Source organism: Pelecanus crispus, chromosome 7 (assembly GCF_030463565.1).
Source record: "Pelecanus crispus isolate bPelCri1 chromosome 7, bPelCri1.pri, whole genome shotgun sequence".
Lineage (NCBI taxonomy): Eukaryota > Metazoa > Chordata > Aves > Pelecaniformes > Pelecanidae > Pelecanus > Pelecanus crispus.
The window spans coordinates 31,214,963-31,233,821 of record NC_134649.1 but is presented as its reverse complement, the minus strand read 5'-3'; the positions used below and the strand labels follow the sequence as shown (position 1 = coordinate 31,233,821).

Sequence of the window (18,859 nt, the reverse complement as noted above, 5' to 3'; positions counted from 1 at the left end):
GGCTAAGGCAGCAGGCAGAGGCCCCACAAGGAGCAGAGGATCCCCTGCCCTCTTGCCGGCAAGCAGAAGGAGGGGATCGAAGAGACCGGGTGGTATGGAAACAGGTCCCTGCCCGGGGAGGCAGGCGAATCCGCTCCTGGCCTCCCTCCCCTTCCCAGCTGCCCTTACACAACAGATATGGGGCTCTGGAAGTTGAGGGCCAGGCAAGCGGGGAGGGAGGTGAAGGCGAAGGTCCAGCCAGGGGGTTGCCGAGGGCCAGTCAGGCAACCCCAGGGATTACAACTGCCCCTGTTAAGAAAAAAAGGAGGGTAATTGTGGTGGGTGATTCCCTCCTGTGGGGAACTGAGGGCCCAATCTGCCGCCCGGACCCATCCCACAGGGAAGTCTGCTGCCTCCCTGGGGCCCGGGTTAGGGACGTTACTAGGAAACTCCCCGACCTCGTGAGGCCCTCCGATTATTACCCATTGCTGGTTGTACAGGTGGGCAGTGATGAGATTACACATAGAAGTCCTAAAGCAATGAAGAGGGACTTCAGGGCACTGGGGCGATTGGTCGCAGGATCAGGAGCGCAGGTAGTGTTTTCCTCAATCCCGTCAGTGGCAGTTAAGAGTGCTGAAAGGAATGGGAAAACTCACCTGATTAACAGGTGGCTCGGAGGCTGGTGCCATCGGTGGAATTTTGGGGTTTTTGATCATGGGGAGGCTTACATGGCACTGGGCCTGCTGGCGGCTGATGGAGATCAGCTGTCTCCAAAGGGGAAAAGGATTCTTGCCCATGAGTTGGCGGGACTCATTGAGAGGGCTTTAAACTAGGTTTGAAGGGGGAAGGGGATATAAACGGGCCCACTAGTGAGGAGCCCAGGGGCAGCATGGCAACGTTGGGGGCGAAATCGATAGCCCGGCTCAAGTACATCTACACCAATGCATGTAGCACGGGCAACAAACAGGAGGAGCTAGAAGCCCTTGTGCAGCAGGATGGCTATGACATAGTCGCCATCACAGAAACGTGGTGGGATGACTCTCATGACTGGAGTGCTGCACTGGATGGCTATAAGCTCTTCAGAAGGGATAGGCAAGGAAGGAGAGGCGGTGGGGTGGCTCTGTATGTTAGGGAGTGTTTTGACTGTATAGAGCTCGGCAGTGGTGATGACAAGGTAGAGTGCTTATGGGTAAGGATGAGGGGAAAGGCCAGCAAGGCGGATGTCCTGTTGGGAGTCTGCTATAGACCACCCAACCAGGATGTAGAGGTAGATGAGGCATTCTATAAGCGGCTGGCAGAAGTCTCACAATCGCTAGCCCTTGTTCTCGTGGGGGACTTCAACTTGCCGGACATCTGCTGGAAATACCATACAGCAGAGAGGCAGCAGTCTCAGAAGTTCCTAGAGCATGTGGGGGATAACTTTCTAATGCAGCTGGTAAGCGAGCCTACCACGGGAGGTGCCTCGCTTGACCTGCTGTTTACTAACAGAGAAGGGCTTGTGGGAAATGTCGAGGTCGGAGGCCGTCTCAGGCTTAGCGACCACAATATGATAAAGTTCTCGATTCTGGGTGATGCCAAGTGGAGGGGCAGCAAAACTGTTACTATGGACTTCCGGAGGGCAGACTTTGGCCTCTTCAGGACCCTGGTTGGGAAAGTCCCTTGGGAGGCAGTCCTGAAAGGCAAAGGGGTCCAGGAAGGCTGGGCCTTCTTCAAGAAGGAAGTCTTAAGGGCGCAGGAGCGGGCTGTCCCTGTGTGCCGTAAGACCAACCGGCAGGGAAAACGACCAGCCTGGCTGAATAGGGAGCTTTTGCTGGGACTCAGGGAAAAAAGGAGAGTCTACCGCCTTTGGAAGAAGGGGCGGGCAACTCAGGAGGAGTACAGGGATCTTGTTAGGTCCTGCAGGGAGGAAATTAGGAAAGCAAAAGCCCAGCTAGAACTCAATCTGGCCACTGCTGTAAAAGATAATAAAAAATGCTTTTATAAGTACATCAGCAATGAAAGGAGAGCCAAGGAGGATCTCCATCCTTTCCTGGATGTGGGGGGGAACATTGTCACCGAGGACAAGGAAAAGGCTGAGGTACTTAACGCCTTCTTTGCCTCTGTGTTTAACAGCCAGACTGGTCATCCCCAGGGTACTCGGGCCCCTGAGCTAGAGGATAGGGATGGGGACCAGAATGGAGCCCTCATAGTCCAGGAGGAAGCAGTTAATGACCTGCTATGCCACCTGGACGCTCACAAGTCTATGGGGCCAGATGGGATCCACCCGAGAGTACTGAGGGAACTGGCAGAGGAGCTTGCCAAGCCACTTTCTATCATCTATCAGCAGTCCTGGTTAACAGGGGAGGTCCCTGATGACTGGAGGCTTGCCAATGTGACGCCCATCTACAAGAAGGGCCAGAAGGAGGACCCGGGAAACTACAGGCCTGTCAGCCTGACCTCAGTGCCGGGAAAGATTATGGAGAGGTTCATATTGAGTGAACTCAACAGGCAAGTGCAGGTCAGCCAGGGGATCAGGCCCAGCCAGCATGGGTTCATGAAAGGCAGGTCCTGCTTGACCAACCTGATCTCCTTTTATGACCTGGTGACCCTCCTGGTAGGTGATGGAAAGGCTGTGCATGTCATTTACCTGGACTTTAGCAAAGCTTTTGACACCGTCTCCCATAATATTCTCCTTGGGAAGCTGACAGCTCATGGCTTGGACAGGCGTAGTCTTCGCTGGGTAAAAAACTGGTTGGGTGGCCGAGCCCAGAGAGTAGTGGTAAATGGAGTTAAAGTCCAGTTGGCAGCCAGTCACAAGTGGTGTTCCCCAGGGCTCTGTTTTGGGGCCAGCCTTGTTTAATATCTTTATCGATGATCTGGATGAGGGGATTGAGTGCACCCTCATAAGTTTGCAGACAACACTAAACTGGGTAGGAGTGTCGATCTGCTGGAGGGTAGGATGGCCCTGCAGAGGGACCTGGACAGACTGGATTGATGGGCTGAGGCGAACTGTATGAGGTTTAACAAGGCCAAGTACCAGGTCCTGCACTTGGGTGACAACAACCCCATGCAACGCTACAGGTTTGGGGAAGAGTGGCTGGAAAGCTGCCTGGCCAAAAAGGATCTGGGGATGTTGGTTGACAGCTGGCTGAACATGAGCCAACAGTGTACCCAGGTGGCCAAGAAGGCCAACAGCATCCTGGCCTGTATCAGGAATAGTGTGGCCAGCAGGAGCAGGGAGGTGATTGTGCCCCTGTACTCGGTGCTGGTGAGGCCCCACCTGGAATACTGTGTCCAGTTTTGGGCCCCTCAATACAAGAAAGACATTGAGGTGCTGGAGCATGTTCAGAGAAGGGCAACAAAGCTGATGAAGGGTGTAGAGCACAGGCCTTATTAGGAGCGTCTGAGGGAATTGGGATTGTTTAGCCTAGAGGAGGCTGAGGGGAGACCTTATCGCTCTCTACAACTGCCTCAAGGGAGGTTGTAGTGAGGTGGGTGTTGGTCTCTTCTCCCACGTAATTAGCAATAGGACAAGAGGAAATGGGCCCAAGCTGTTCCAGGGGAGGTTTAGGTTGGAAATTAGGAAAAATTTCTTTACAGAAAGGGTGGTCAAGCATTGGAACAGGCTGCCCAGAGAGGTGGTGGACTCACAAGCCCTGGGAGTGTTCAAAAAACGGGTATGTGGCACTTCGGGACATGGTTTAGTCTAGTCTACCCTTGATTGGTTTAGTGTGGACTTGATATTGTAGATTAATGGTTGGAGTGGATGATCTTGAAGGTCTTTTCCAACCTAAACGATTCTATGATTCTATGATTGTTTCCCAGGTAAAAACCTTTCCATTCCTGTGAGTCTGCGGTAAGAGACGTGGGTATACGTAGCACGTTACAGAGGAATAAAGCCCCCTGTAGTCTCCATAAATGTCTTGCTGGTGCTCGGGTGGCTGCACAGGGTCCTGGGGCTCCCAGGCAGGGCCCCACAAGGACAAGCTTCAGGGCACAGAGCATTCCGCCCCCAATGGCCCAGCACAGTGGTCCTGCGGCCAGATCCTGTTGCCAGCCCTGAGAGAGATACAATGAGAGCTATCCCTGCTCTGAACCCAGAGCTGACAGGCCAGGACCCTGTGAAGCCGCCTGTCACAGCCATGGGAACGGCTCTCGTCATCCAAAGGAAGCTCTGGACTTCTCTGAGCTCCTCAGCTATTAGGAAATGTCCTTGAGGCTGTCTCAGGACAGGAGCCTCCAGGGCCAGCGAGGCCCCGAAGCACATGGCCATGGCGCTGGGGAGCTGGCCAAGGGCCAGCCCGCAAGGAGGGAGGTCTGGGGGAAAGTGCTGCCAACCCCCGGGGAGAAGACAACCGTCTGGGCCCAGCCGCTAACGCTGCCCCTCGAGAAAGGGAGAGGAGGGGGGGGAGGAAGGAGGAGGAGGAAGCTGACAAATGAGCGTGGCATCTCCCAGTGCAGTCATTAACATCCACCTTTATTGTGCCAGTGGATGGGGATCAGGGCCAGCACTCGGGGACGGCGCACGGCTGGTCCCGTGGCGGCGTTCGGGCCGGCTGTAAGGAGTTTGGGCCCGACGTTGCAAGTGGGAGCGGTCTCGCATCCGCAGGGGCCCGGGGGGGCTGGAGCATCTGCCGCTCTGGAGCGCTGGCGAGCCGAAGGAGGGCCCCGATGGCAGCTGGCTGGCGGTGCTGGGGCTGCTGCTGGTGTTGCGCGCCGTGGAGCTGTGGGACGGCCGCAGCATGGCCTGGCTGGTGGTGCTGCTCTCAGCACTTGATCCTGGTGCGTGGCTCCTCTCACCGCCTCTTCTGGGCCAACCGTAAGGATTTGTGGCCCGACGCTGCAACCGGGAGCGTGTCCGCATGCGGTCAGGCCCAGGGGCGCTGGAACAGCTGCTGCCCTCAAGCACTGGCGACCTGCGGGATTGCCCCAATGCCACCTGGATGCCAGTGCTGGGGCTGGTGGTCTCCCGTGCTGGAGATCCAAGAGACTGCCGTGATGCCACCTGTCCACTAGTGCTGGGGCTGCTGGTCTCGGGTGCCGGGGAGCTGTGGGATGGCCTCGATCCTGACTGGCTGGCAGTGCTGGGGCTGGCAAGCTCCGAGCTGTGACTGGAGGCTGTAAGGGGAGAAGCAGGAAGGTCAAGGGCACGGCCCCCCAGGCCCGGGGCAGGATAGGTGCCAGAGCGGTGCCCCCAGCCCTCCTGGAGCAGAGAGGCTCTGCCAAGCCCACCCTGGGCACCCGCGGCCAGGACTCGCCTGGGCCCTGGCCCCAGCCCAGGGGCACGCGGCTGCTTTGCCTCTTACCGGTGCCCAGGCCAGCACAGCTGTCGCACTCCCAGCTGGCCGTGCTGTGCTTCATGAAGGAGCAGCGTCTGTGGGTGCCCTCGGCAGCGCAGGAGCAGCACAGGAGCAGTTGCCAGGGCCTGGGGAAGCAAACGGGTTCACGGCTGTGAGGACAAAGTGACGGCAGCACGGGCTTGTCCGGCAGAGCTCTTCTTCTTCTTCCTTCCGCTTCGAGCCCTTGGCCAGACAGAGATCCCGTGCAGAGCCACGGGGTGCAGCTTTGGCAACTCACCCCTCTTCCTCTGCCTCCTCCCTGCCTTCTGGACAAAGGCACTCACGGGCATCGCAGCGCCTGTGCCTTTCGTATAGATGTTCATAGGTACCATCCTCCCATGATGGTCCTCTATTTTTGAAGGAAAGGAGAAGTGATGAGCCCCTGCTTCCCCGGCAAAAGGCAGAAGCAGGGCATCCCGGCTCTTCCCTCCCTGCCCTGTTTCCAGCTCCTCCATGAAGCTGAAACCCAGACTCACGGGAGAGCGGAGGGCCAGGGCTGCAGGGGCAGGCCCTGGCAGGGCACAGCGCTTGCACCCCTCTATCTTTTGAGCTGTGAAGAAAAAACCAACCTGAAGGGGATTCGGATCCCCATGGTGCGCATTTCCATCAGAAATCGATATTGGTTTTGACAATGCGGACAGCAGAAGCCCGAGAAGCCAGCATGGATAGCCTGTTTCTGAATGCAGCCCCTATGGAACCAGGCGTGTTTGCACGCTGGGCACACCATGGTGCCGTAGGACGTTCTGTCCTCCACAGGGTCCAAGCAGATGAGGCAGGTGGTGTTCTCCTCCGGAGCCGCCCCCACTGCCTGCTCTGGGCGGTGCTCCCAGCAGAAGGACCTGGGGGGAAGAGGAAAGGGACGGGCGAGGTGGGAAGTGCTGGGTCCTTCCCCGGTGGAGGTGAGGAGGGGAGAGGAGGTATGAAGGAGAACCAGACCTTGCCCAGCTCTGGCTCTCCCTGAACCCAGCTGCTGGAAAGTGTCACTGAGGGTTCCTTTCTTGTTTGGCTGATGCTGACAGGAAGGGGACTGAAGGTGAGCACCCTCCCCATGAGGGCCAGCTACCCTTACCTGTAGAGCCCAAAGAACTGGGTGATGCATCCACCCTCCACGGCACAGGGGAGATGGAAGCTGCGGTCGCAGCCTGTCTCCCGGCAGGTGATGGTGGCCCCGCACTCGCCACAGACGAAGCAGTGCTGGAAAGAGAACAGCAGCCCCCATCAGCGGCAGCCTCGGGGCCCCCACAGGCAGCCCCACGCCTCCGGGCAGGGCACAGGATGCGGCCGCTGCTGGGTCACACCGCGCAGATCTGCCTGGCGGACGAGGCTCCTGTGCTGGAGCCTCCCTCTGTGGAGCTGCTGGGAGCGAGACTTTTGTCCCAGAGCTGGTTGCAAGGGCTGGGGTTTCTTTCCTGGGGGCTGGGCTGGGCTCCCGCCAACCTCTCCCGGCTCCAATCTCCCTGTTCTTGTCAGGGCCTCACCTTCCGTGCTGCCTGCTTGATCGTGTGTCTAATATCCTCAAGGGGAACCCCATCCCTACTCCCTTGTTGAAACAGCTCGTTGGCAAAAAACTGCAGAAGAGAACGGACGAGGAGCTGATGAGGAAGGAGAGCGTGGCAGGGAGTGCCTGTCGCAAAGCTGGAGGGAGCCCCGGAGGAACTCACCAGGCAAAACACATGGGCACAGAGTCCTTGCTTCTCCAGCATGCGCCCACAGACATCCGGGTCAGCCTCTGCCCGGCGACACAGCATGCATGCTGCGGGGGGAGAGAGCAAATGGCACCGGGGATGAGCAGCTCTGCGGGGCCGGGGCAAGCGTCCCTGAGGCATTGCCCGCAAGGGCCTCCTGTGTCCCTGCCTAGCTGGCTGATGGGCAGGGCTGGAGGCCTTGGAGAGGAAGGGGGCATTGCAGGCACGCGTGTCCCAGCAGGTGCCCACAGTTGGGGAGCTCCTGCCTCCCCCTGCCGCTGCTCTCGGCCCCACGCTGACCGCGCCGGCAACCCCTCTGCCAGGCTGCGGGAGGGGTACGTTGCTCTCACCCTGCTCCATCGAGTCGGGGGCCTTCCGCTTCCTTGCAGACATGGCGCACGTCAACGGTGAGCGTTTGGAGAGACCCTGTCCCAGCGGCGCTGGGGGTCTCCTCCGGATGCTCCTCTGCTGACTCTGAGGGAGAAGCAGGATGGCGGGTGAGGGAGAAGCGAGACGCGGGCGAGCTGGCAGCACAGGCCCAGAGCCCCGAGGCGTGGGGCTCCCCTCCTCCCTCGGCAGCCCCGCGCGAGCCCCGTCCCTGCCCTGCCCTCTCCTCACCTCACCAGGTCGCACTGACGCACGGCCCGAGCCCGGCGTTGCTTTCTGTGGGCTTGCCCCCGCGGGTCACAGTGGCCGCTGTGACATCTCCACCGCCCTTGGCCACCTGCCACCCATTGTGACACGGCCCCCGCCTCACAGGGGTGGGTGTGAAGTGCCGAGGTGGGGGCCCGAGCCCTCGGCACCCACGTAACCGGGGCGGCTGCTCCTGCAGCAAGTGCGGAGTCAAACGCCGGGTCCCCCGGGGCAGCCGTCGAGGGCGGCACTGTGTGGCCGAAAGGTGCTGTTCGGGCAGCGCGACTCCAGGGCTCCAGCCCTGGCCAAGGGAAATCTCTGCTCCTGCCCCCGGCACGGGGAGCGCTGCCAGCAGCTCGCGGAAGGCGATCCTTCCTCTCTGCGCGGCACCGGTAAGGCTGCCTCTGCAGGACTGCCTCCGGTTCTGGGCTCCCCGGCACAGGGGACGGCAGCGACCTCGCAGCCTGGCCTGCAGGGCTCACACATCCCATCCGCTCGGACGCGGTGGGTGGCCGGGGCACAGCACAGGACCTCAGGACGGCGCCTAAATGTCGCAGGTGGCCCAACGTCTTTCTCCTGAACTCCTTAGCGCTTTGGTGACGTGCTGCCTCCGGAAGAAAAAGCGGCGGGACCGCAAGCTGGGGAGTCACGGCAGAAATGGCCTCTTCCCATGGCAATAAACTGCCTTTCCGAGTCAGTGTGAGCCTTTCCTTGGTGGGGTAGGAAGCTGCATGTGGCTGTGGGGCAGCCTCGGAGGTGCCAGAAAGGGGCATACGCGAGCAAAGAGAGCAGGGGAGCCCCTCTCCCGAGCAGCTCTCTCCCTGGCCCGTGCCTTTACTGGTGCCTCAGCTCCGAGTCTTTTGCCAGCCCGGTCCTGGTCCAAAAGGCTGGGGTCTCTCCTCTGGACAGACCCTGTGGGTGGTGCCAATCTCTGGCATGGGCCAGAGCCCCCCAGGAAGCTCCCCCAGGGCAAAGGTTGAAATGCCCCTGAGGCTGGCTGGAACCCATAGCCTGGACGCCAAGGGATGGCCCATCGAGGCCGGGAGCTCCAACCAGCACTGTCCGTCGGACAAGACGAGTTTTGCCCAGTCTGTCTCTTTCCCCTTCTCCTCTCCACCTTCCCTCAGTGCCTTTTATTTCTGCCTTGCCAGTCTCTGTGCTTCCTGGGCCTGATGCCTCACTCTCTTTGGACTCCTGTTTGGCACAGGAGCTGGGGCCTTTGCCATCTAACAGTCCCTGGAAAAAGCAAAGCTGAAGTCTGTAAACCAACCCCACTACTGCCCCATTCTGCACCCCTGAGCAGGAAACACACGCAGAGGCAAACAACGCTGTACATCATGCAGGAGGGCAACCTTGAGAGCATTTAGTCCAAGCGCCTGCGCAAGCAGGGTCCCCTGGAGCAGGTTGCCCAGTCAGAGTTTGCCTGTCGCCAAGGCACAGGGGGTGGCAGGTGGCCGAGGGCATCCCTGCCCGTGTTTGGGGCGCACGCAGGCCAGCGTTGGGGACGTCACAGCGGCCGCTGTGACCGCGGGGGCAAGCCCACAAAAAGGAACGCTGGGCTCGGGCCGTGCGTCAGTGCGACCTGGAGGCTCCTGTCCTGAGACAGCCTCGAGGACATTTCCTAATAGCTGAGGAGCTCAGAGAAGTCCAGAGCTTCCTTTGGATGACGAGAGCCGTTCCCATGGCTGTGACAGGCGGCTTCACAGGGTCCTGGCCTGTCAGCTCTGGGTTCAGAGCAGGGATAGCTCTCATTGTATCTCTCTCAGGGCTGGCAACAGGATCTGGCCGCAGGACCACTGTGCTGGGCCATTGGGGGCGGAATGCTCTGTGCCCTGAAGCTTGTCCTTGTGGGGCCCTGCCTGGGAGCCCCAGGACCCTGTGCAGCCACCCGAGCACCAGCAAGACATTTATGGAGACTACAGGGGGCTTTATTCCTCTGTAACGTGCTACGTATACCCACGTCTCTTACCGCAGACTCACAGGAATGGAAAGGTTTTTACCTGGGAAACAATAACTTTGCTCTCGTCTTCCAAGGTATGGGGAAGTCACAACACCGTGCAATTCAGGCACTCCTGGCACAGTTTTGGGCCCCTCAGTACAAGAAGGACACTGAGTTGCTGGAGCGTGTCCAGAGAAGGGCAACAAAGCCGGTGAAGGGTCTAGAGAACAAGTCTTGTGAGGAGCGGCTGAGGGAACTGGGGTTGTTTAGCCTGGAGAAGAGGAGGCTGAGGGGAGACCGTATCGCGCTCTACCACTACGTGAAAGGAGGTTGTAGTGAGGTGGGCGCTGGTCTCTTCTCCCAAGTAACTAGCGATAGGACAAGAGGAAATGGCCTCAAGATGCGTCAGGGGAGGTTTAGATTGGATAGTAGGACAAATTTCTTCACGGAAAGGGTAGTGAAGCGTTGGAACAGGCTGCCCAGAGAGGTGGTGGACTCACAAGCCCTGGGAGTGTTGAAAAAACGGGTAGACGTGGCACTGTGGGACATGGTTGGTGGTGTTGGGTTGATGACTGGACTGATGATCTTAGAGGTCCTTTCCAACCTTCATGATTCCTAGTTTTTAGTTTCATTAAAAATGATCCAGCCACCAAGCCAGGAAACATGAAATTGCTACTCTACCCTTAACTGGCTTAGTGGTGGACTTGGTAGTAATGTTAGGTGAATGGTTGCACTGGATGATCTTAAAGGTCTTTTCCAACCTAAAAGAGTCTATGATTCTGTGATTCATTAACATCCACCTTTATTGTGCCGACGGAGGGGGATCAGGGCCGGCACTCGGGGACGGCGCACGGCTGGTCCCGTGGCGGCGTTCGGGCCGGCTGTAAGGAGTTTGGGCCCGACGTTGCGAGCGGGAGCGGTCTCGCATCCGCAGGGGCCCGGGGGGGCTGGAGCATCTGCCGCTCTGGAGCGCTGGCGAGCCGAAGGAGGGCCCCGATGGCAGCTGGCTGGCGGTGCTGGGGCTGCTGCTGGTGTTGCGCGCCGTGGAGCTGTGGGACGGCCCACCCGGTGCTGGCGCGCAGCTGCTCTCACAGCGTCTTCTGGGTCGACTGTAGGGATTTGGGGCGCGATGTTGCAACCGGAAGCGTTTTCGCATGCGGTCGGGCCCAGGGGCGCTGGAACGGCTGCTGCCCTCAAGCACTGGGGAGCTGTGGGATGGCCCCGATGCTGCCTGGCTGGTGGTGCTGGGGCTGGTGGTCTCTGGTGCCAGGGAACTGAAGGAGGGCCCCGATGGCAGCTGGCTAGCAATGCTGGGGCTGGTGGTCTCCAGTGCCGGGGAGCTGTGGGACAGCCCCAGCATGGCCTGTCTGGCGGTGCTGCTCTCAGCACTAGGTGCTGGCATGCAGCTGCTCTCAATGCATCTTCTGGGCCGGCTGTAGGGATTCGGGGCGCGATGTTGCAACCGGAAGCGTTTTCGCATGCGGTCGGGCCCAGGGGCACTGGAACGGCTGCTGCCCTCAAGCACTGGGGAGCCGTGGGACGGCCCTGATGCCACCTGGCTGCCGGTGCTGGGGCTCCTGGACACCAGTGCTAGGGAGCCATGGGACGGCCCTGATGCCATGTGGCTACTAGTGCTGCGGCTGCTGGTCTCTGGTGCCAGGGAGCCGTGGGATGGCCCCGATGCTGCCTGGCTGCCGGTGCTGGGGCTCCTGGACACCAGTGCTAGGGAGCCATGGGACGGCCCTGATGCCACCTGGCTACCAGTGCTGGGGCTGCTGGTCTTGGGGGCCAGGGAGCCGTGGGATGGCCCCGATGCTGCCTGGCTGCTGGGGCTGCTGGTCTCAGGTGCCGGGGAGCATTGGGATGGCCCCGATGCTGCCTGGCTGCTGGTGCTGGGGCTGCTGCTGGTCTCCGGAGCTGCAGATCCAAGAGACTGCCGTGATGCCGCCTGGCTGGTGGTGCCAGGGCTGCTGGTCTCAGGTGCTGGGGAGCTGTGGGATGGCCCCAGTCCTGACTGGCTGGCAGTGCTGGGGCCGGTGAGCTCCGAGCTGTGACCGGAGGCTGTAAGGGGAGAAGCAGGAAGGTCAAGGGCACGGCCCCCCAGGCCCGGGGCAGGATAGGTGCCAGAGCGGTGCCCCCAGCCCTCCTGGAGCAGAGAGGCTCTGCCAAGCCCACCCTGGGCACCCGCGGCCAGGACTTGCCTGGGCCCTGGCCCCAGCCCAGGGGCACGCGGCTGCTTTGCCTCTTACCGGTGCCCAGGCCAGCACAGCTGTCGCACTCCCAGCTGGCCGTGCTGTGCTTCATGAAGGAGCAGCGTCTGTGAGTGCCCTCGGCAGCGCAGGAGCAGCACAGGAGCAGTTGCCAGGGCCTGGGGAAGCACACGGGTTCATGGCTGTGAGGACAAAGTGACGGCAGCACGGGCTTGTCCGGCACAGCTCTTGTTCTTCGTCCTGCCGCTTCGAGCCCTTGGCCAGACAGAGATCCCGTGCAGAGCCGCGGGGTGCAGCTTTGGCAACTCACCCCTCTTCCTCTGCCTGCTCCCTGCCTCCTGGGCAAAGGCACTCACGGGCATCGCAGCGCCTGTGCCTCTCATTTAGTGCTGCGTATGCACGGCTGTTCTCCCATGATGGCAGTCTGATGGAGAAAGGAGAAGTGAGGAGGCCCTGCTGCCCGGCAGGGCGTAAGGCAGATGCAGGGCATCCCTGCTCTTCCCCCCGCTGCCCTGTTTCCAACTCCTCCGTGAAGCGGAAGCCCAGACTCACGGGAGAGCGGAGGGCCAGGGCTGCAGGGGCAGGCCCTGGCAGGGCACAGCGCTTGCACCCTCCTGCCTCGTGAGCCGAGCACAAGGACACCAACCTGAAGGGGATTCGGATCCCCATGACGAGCATTTCCGGGAGGAAGAGATCCTTATCCCTACAGAGGGGGCACTGGAAGCAAGAGAAGCCAGCGCTCACAGCCTGTCCCTGCAGGAGTACCATAAGGAGCACGAGTTGAGGCCCTGGTGCTGCTGAGCGCCCGCCGTGCCCCGGGGGCGAGGGAGCGGCTCCTACCTGGATGCAGCCCCTGTGGAACCAGGCGTGTTGGCACGCTGGGCACACCATGGTGCCGTAGGACGTTCTGTCCTCCACAAGGTCCAGGCAGATGAGGCAGGTGGTGTTCTCCTCCGGAGCCGCCCCCACTGCCTGCTCTGGGCGGTGCTCCCAGCAGAAGGACCTGGGGGGAAGGGGAAAGGGACGGGCGAGGTGAGAAGTGCTGGGTCCTTTCCCCGCTGGTGGCGAGGAGGGGAGAGGAGGCACCTGTACTGAGGGAAGAACTGGGTGACGCATCCACCCTCCACGGCACAGGGGAGATGGAAGCTGCGGTCGCAGCCCGTCTCCTGGCAGGTGATGGTGGCCCCGCTCTCGCCACAGACGAAGCAGTGCTGGAAAGAGCACAGCAGCCCCCATCAGCGGCAGCCTCGGCGCCCCCACAGGCAGCCCCACGCCTCCGGGCAGGGCGCAGGATGCGGCCGCTGCTGGGTCACACCGCGCAGATCTGCCTGGCGGACGAGGCTCCTGTGCTGGAGCCTCCCTCTGTGGAGCTGCTGGGAGCGAGACTTTTGTCCCAGAGCTGGTTGCAAGGGCTGGGGTTTCTTTCCTGGGGGCTGGGCTGGGCTCCCGCCAACCTCTCCCGGCTCCAATCTCCCTCTTCTTGTCAGGGCCTCACCTTCTGTGCTGCCCGCTCGACTGTCTGTCGAATGTCCTCAGGGAGAAATCCCATGAGTCCTACTTCCTTGCCCCATTGCTGAAACAGCTCGTTGGCAAAAAACTGCAGAAGAGAACGGACGAGGAGCTGATGAGGAAGGAGAGCGTGGCAGGGAGTGCCTGTCGCAAAGCTGGAGGGAGCCCCGGAGGAACTCACCAGGCAAAACACATGGGCACAGAGTCCTTGCTTCTCCAGCATGCGCCCACAGACATCCGGGTCAGCCTCTGCCCGGCGACACAGCATGCATGCTGCGGGGGGAGAGAGCAAATGGCACCGGGGATGAGCAGCTCTGCGGGGCCGGGGCAAGCGTCCCTGAGGCATTGCCCGTAAGGGCCTCCTGTGTCCCTGCCTAGCTGGCTGATGGGCAGGGCTGGAGGCCTTGGAGAGGAAGGGGGCATTGCAGGCACGCGCGTCTCAGCAGGTGCCCACGGTTGGGGAGCTCCTGCCTCCCCCTGCCGCTGCTCTCGGCCCCACGCTGACCGCGCCGGCAACCCCTCTGCCAGGCTGCGGGAGGGGTACGTTGCTCTCACCCTGCTCCATCGAGTCGGGGGCCTTCCGCTTCCTTGCAGACATGGCGCACGTCAACGGTGAGCGTTTGGAGAGACCCTGTCCCAGCGGCGCTGGGGGTCTCCTCCGGATGCTCCTCTGCTGACTCTGAGGGAGAAGCAGGATGGCGGGTGAGGGAGAAGCGAGACGCGGGCGAGCTGGCAGCACAGGCCCAGAGCCCCGAGGCGTGGGGCTCCCCTCCTCCCTCGGCAGCCCCGTGCGAGCCCCGTCTCTGCCCTGCCCTGCCCTCTCCTCACCTCACCAGGTCGCACTGACGCACGGCCCGAGCCCGGCGTTGCTTTCTGTGGGCTTGCCCCCGCGGGTCACAGTGGCCACTGTGACATCTCCACCGCCCTTGGCCACTTGCCACCCATTGTGACACGGCCCCCGCCTCACAGGGGTGGGTGTGAAGTGCCGAGGCGGGGGCCCGAGCCCTCGGCACCCACGTAACCGGGGCGGCTGCTCCTGCAGCAAGTGCGGAGTCAAACGCCGGGTCCCCCGGGGCAGCCGTCGAGGGCGGCACTGTGTGGCCGAAAGGTGCTGTTCGGGCAGCGCGACTCCAGGGCTCCAGCCCTGGCCAAGGGAAATCTCTGCTCCTGCCCCCGGCACGGGGAGCGCTGCCAGCAGCTCGCGGAAGGCGATCCTTCCTCTCTGCGCGGCACCGGTAAGGCTGCCTCTGCAGGACTGCCTCCGGTTCTGGGCTCCCCGGCACAGGGGACGGCAGCGACCTCGCAGCCTGGCCTGCAGGGCTCACACATCCCATCCGCTCGGACGCGGTGGGTGGCCGGGGCACAGCACAGGACCTCAGGACGGCGCCTAAATGTCGCAGGTGGCCCAACGTCTTTCTCCTGAACTCCTTAGCGCTTTGGTGACGTGCTGCCTCCGGAAGAAAAAGCGGCGGGACCGCAAGCTGGGGAGTCACGGCAGAAATGACCTCTTCCCATGGCAATAAACTGCCTTTCCGAGTCAGTGTGAGCCTTTCCTTGGTGGGGTAGGAAGCTGCATGTGGCTGTGGGGCAGCCTCGGAGGTGCCAGAAAGGGGCATACGCGAGCAAAGAGAGCAGTGCTCAGACATGGTTGGTGGTGTTGGGTTGATGGCTGGACTGATGATCTTAAAGGTCCTTTCCCGTCTTAATGATTCCGTATTTTACTGATTAAAAAGTAATCCAGCCACCAATCCAGGAAGCATGAAATTAATTATTACTCTACTCTTAATTGGTTTAGGGGTGGACTTGGTAGTGTTAGGTTAATGGTTGGACTGGGTGTTCTTAAAGGTCTTTTCCAACCTAAACGATTCTGTCATTCTATGATTCTTCCCATTTTAGCACCAGACATTGGGACAGAGTGTTACATGCTGCAGACTCACTGGCTGATTCAGGAAAGCAACTGCATATCTTCGCTTCTGCTTCTGTTTACTTTTGTCGCAAATACACCAATCTACTTGATACAGTTCTTGAGCTCATATACAACTTCAGGTCGAGTATGGAAAACAATGTGCATTTCACACATGCATATGGTTATAGCATTGTTGGAGCTCAAGAAACAGTCTTTTGCAGAAACCACCTTGGGAAAGGTATATAACTTGGGAGATCCTCCTCCCATTCATGAGTCTGGACCTGCCCAACTCTTTGGCATACAATGCACCTCATGAAGCCTGGAACTACACAGAGAGAGCAACTGCACATCCTGAGCCACACTTTTCCCACTTCCCACCACAAAAGGGCTGCAGAGAACAGGATCGTCCCAGGTACAAAACGTCTGTCAATGACTGCGGACTTACCTCACGCATGGTCGAGAAACTGCCTTTGCTCTTCAGTTGGATCCAAACAGCCTGAAGAATTTACCTGAAATAAACAACAAGTGATTCTCAGTGGAAGAGACTTGCACAAGCCTCTCGATTGTTGACCATTCACCTCTACCAATGCTCACAGTCATCTCCTAACACACCTGAGCTTCCCATCCTTCTGTGAGGGAAAATTTCTGCTAAAGTCTAGGAAGGAGCAGGTAGGGTAGGGAAGACCAAAACCTTCCCTTGCTAGCTGCCTTCTTGTAGGCCTGCGAGGATGTCTCATGGGGAAACAAAAAGCAACACAAGGGAAGTGTAGAGCAGAGGACATCTACCCTCAGAAGCAGCCAAGGGAGCTGTTTCATTAGTCCCTGGGGGTCTTTAGCAATGGTGCTGCAGTACAAGCTTCGATCCAGAGGCAGGAGGAGTCCCCAGCTGAAGGCAGTCCAAGCACCTCACCAAGCACCACTAAGTCCACTACTGAACCTGCCAGGTGTGATGGGTGGACCCACTCTGACTGGGTGAGCAGACAATGCCTTTGTTTCAGGCATTGGCCACAAGTAGGCCTGACTGAAATCAGCCCTGCTGTGCAAACTTTGACAATTGTGCTAGGCCATATCTTTGCAGGAGCTGAGGAGTCTAGGCCATGTCTTCTCAGGAACAAACAGTACCAGCCTGAGCGGGGACTAGACAAAAATAGAACTGCTATGGTGGCACTCTTGCACATAAACCAAAGGGGGGATTGACTATGAGACAATCGCTTTACGCTATAAATACCTGTAACCCCCTGCATTGAGCCCACTGAGCTGTCCTGTATAGCAGCAGGCTGCACGGCAGCGATCTCCCCCTTGAGCAGGGGCACCTCTCAAGGTTACTCCTTGAGGTTGAGAAACCCCTTACATGGCATCTGATATCTATAACGAGGTAAGTGACATTTGACATTAGGCCTAAAAGTATATTGTATGCTAGCGACATTTATATATCCAGCTATAGCATAATTGTGAGAAGCATAGTAAGTAGTAGAGTGTGTAACTGCTGTCTAAATCATCGTCTAATCATCGTCTAAATCGCCACTTAAACCATTGTCAAACCACTGTTCAGGACTTGTGGGTGGTGTGGTGGTTGGAGGCCGTCTTGAGTATAGTGATCATGAAATGATAGAGCTCTTCTCCTTCCTCATTGCCTCTTTGTTGGCAGAAGAGCCCATCAGGTGTCCCAGGTTCCCCTGCCTTCCTCAGAGAGGACAGCTGCTCCCTGCTTTAAGGAATCAGCTTGCACCGTAAGAGCGCCGGTACTTTGCCTGAAGAGCAGAGGGCTGTTCAAATCTGGACAGCCACCCCACGGGATTTCCTTCGTGCTTTGGTCACCGTCATTCTTTGATTCAGCCTTCTCGCTCTCTGCGCCAGCTCCCACGGAGCTGTTCAGCAGTCACTCTGCAACCAAATCTCTTCTCCTGCCTGCACTAGAAAGGTACTTGCTGCTGGTCGCCAACAGGAGGGAAATCCTTTTGGACGACTGACACTTCCCAGGCCCCTTGTTACCCTCCCGTAGAGCACACGTGATTTTTTTGCTCTCGAGGGCGTATGACGGGACTCAAGCCCTCAGTAACAGGTACTGCTCTGACTCTCCTGAACTCTGTGGAGTGAAGTCCTTGCCGGGTGTTTGCAATCTCTGTTACAAAGGGTTTCTTGGCTTACACTGCAAGAAGGAAGCCTTCAGTTGGTACGGCAGCAATCACGTTGGGGAACAAGGCCCGCAACTGGGCAACGGGGAATGCCTTTTGGCTCCTGTACAAACAGCGTGCCAGGGTTCCAGAGGAGAGGAGCCAGCCCGACTGGGCAGAACTGAGCGAGGATGTGCCACAGAGCGCAAGCGGAGGGCCGGCCACAGGCCTTAATGTAGGCGTCAGGGCGGGTCCAAGCACAGCAAGCCAGGACTCAGCCCCACTCGGTAGCCGCTCCCCAGCCGGCCGCCTCACCAGAAGAACCACCACCCGCTACGGCGGTTTCCCGCTCTTTCTGTGCGTGTGGCGGCCCCGCTCCGGCGCTACCGCCCCGCCCCGCCCCGCCCCGGCGGCCGCCACCCTGTCCGCTGCTCCTCCCGCGGCCGCCACCCTGTCCGCTGCTCCTCCCGCGGCCGCGGGGCGGCGCCCCGGGCGTGCCGGTAGTCCCGGCGGATCGCTCAGCTCTCGCCCGGCCGGCGGAGAAGCGGCGCGGTGCTCATGGCGACGTGGCGGGGCGCCCTCGGCCTCGGCCTCGGCCTCGGCCTCGGCCTCGGCCTCCTCTGCCTGCTGCCGGCGGCCGGTGAGCGCGGGCGGCGGCTGAGGGGCGGGGGGTGCCGGGTGCTGCGAGCGGGGGCGGCCCGGACCTCAAGGAGGGTTGGCGGGCTCTGGCGTCTCTTTCTGAGGCGGCTCTGGGGGCTCCTGCCGGCCTCCTCCGCGGCCGGGTCTGCGTCCCCTGGGGAGGCCATGCCGAAGACCCCCGCTCGGGGCCACGTGGCCAACCAAAAACCGGACGCCCCGGCCACAGCGTCGGCCCTCGCCCCGGCACGGGTGAGAGACACCCGCACCCGAATGGTGGGTTTGGTGCGAATTGGGTTCACTTGAGAGAAAAAGTACGCTGGAAGTGAGGTAGGTTTGTGTTGCTACCGGTGTGTGTTGTTAGACAGCAGCAATTAGTGCCCCAGTAATAACTGCGGGGACCCACCTAATGAGTACTGTCTGCTGGTAAACCTAAGGTAAGACTACTGGGGGAGCAACAATGTACCACAAAATGGCTGCAGGTCAGTCTTGATGCATCTTCTTAAAAACCTTCACCTTTTTGGCCCTGACACAGTGAATTTTAGCCTTTTAGGGCAAGGTAATATAATTATTCGGGTGTTAAGTGAGGATATTGCATAAACAGCACTGCTTATAGAAACTCATTTGATAATTGAGTTCATACATAGCTGTAAGATGCTAGCATTGATAATTGGGGTTTTTTTCAGTAGCCCTATCTGTAACTGTCTTGTTGTTGTGCTTAAAGGATGGAGTGCGTGGTCTTCCCCAATTTTGTCATGTGATGAGAAAAAGCAGATGTGATCATAGGACTTATCAGATGAATCTCAGAAAAGAAGTGCTCTTGATACTGTATGCATCAGTGGCGTCACTTTAATGGATTAAATTCTGCACAGCGTGCAGGAAAGGTGAACATGATCTTTAGTGGATATGCAAGAGGACATTTAACTTGGT

General features: G+C 59.5%; 2 pseudogenes; both read right to left on the bottom strand.

The window, feature by feature from the left end:
- Positions 1-4,422: 4,422 nt before the first annotated feature.
- On the bottom strand, positions 4,423-7,375 carry LOC142594000 (E3 ubiquitin-protein ligase PHF7-like; annotated as a pseudogene).
- Positions 7,376-8,449: 1,074 nt separating this feature from the next.
- Positions 8,450-15,633, bottom strand: LOC142593999 (E3 ubiquitin-protein ligase PHF7-like; annotated as a pseudogene).
- Between the last annotated feature and the right edge of the window lie 3,226 nt (positions 15,634-18,859).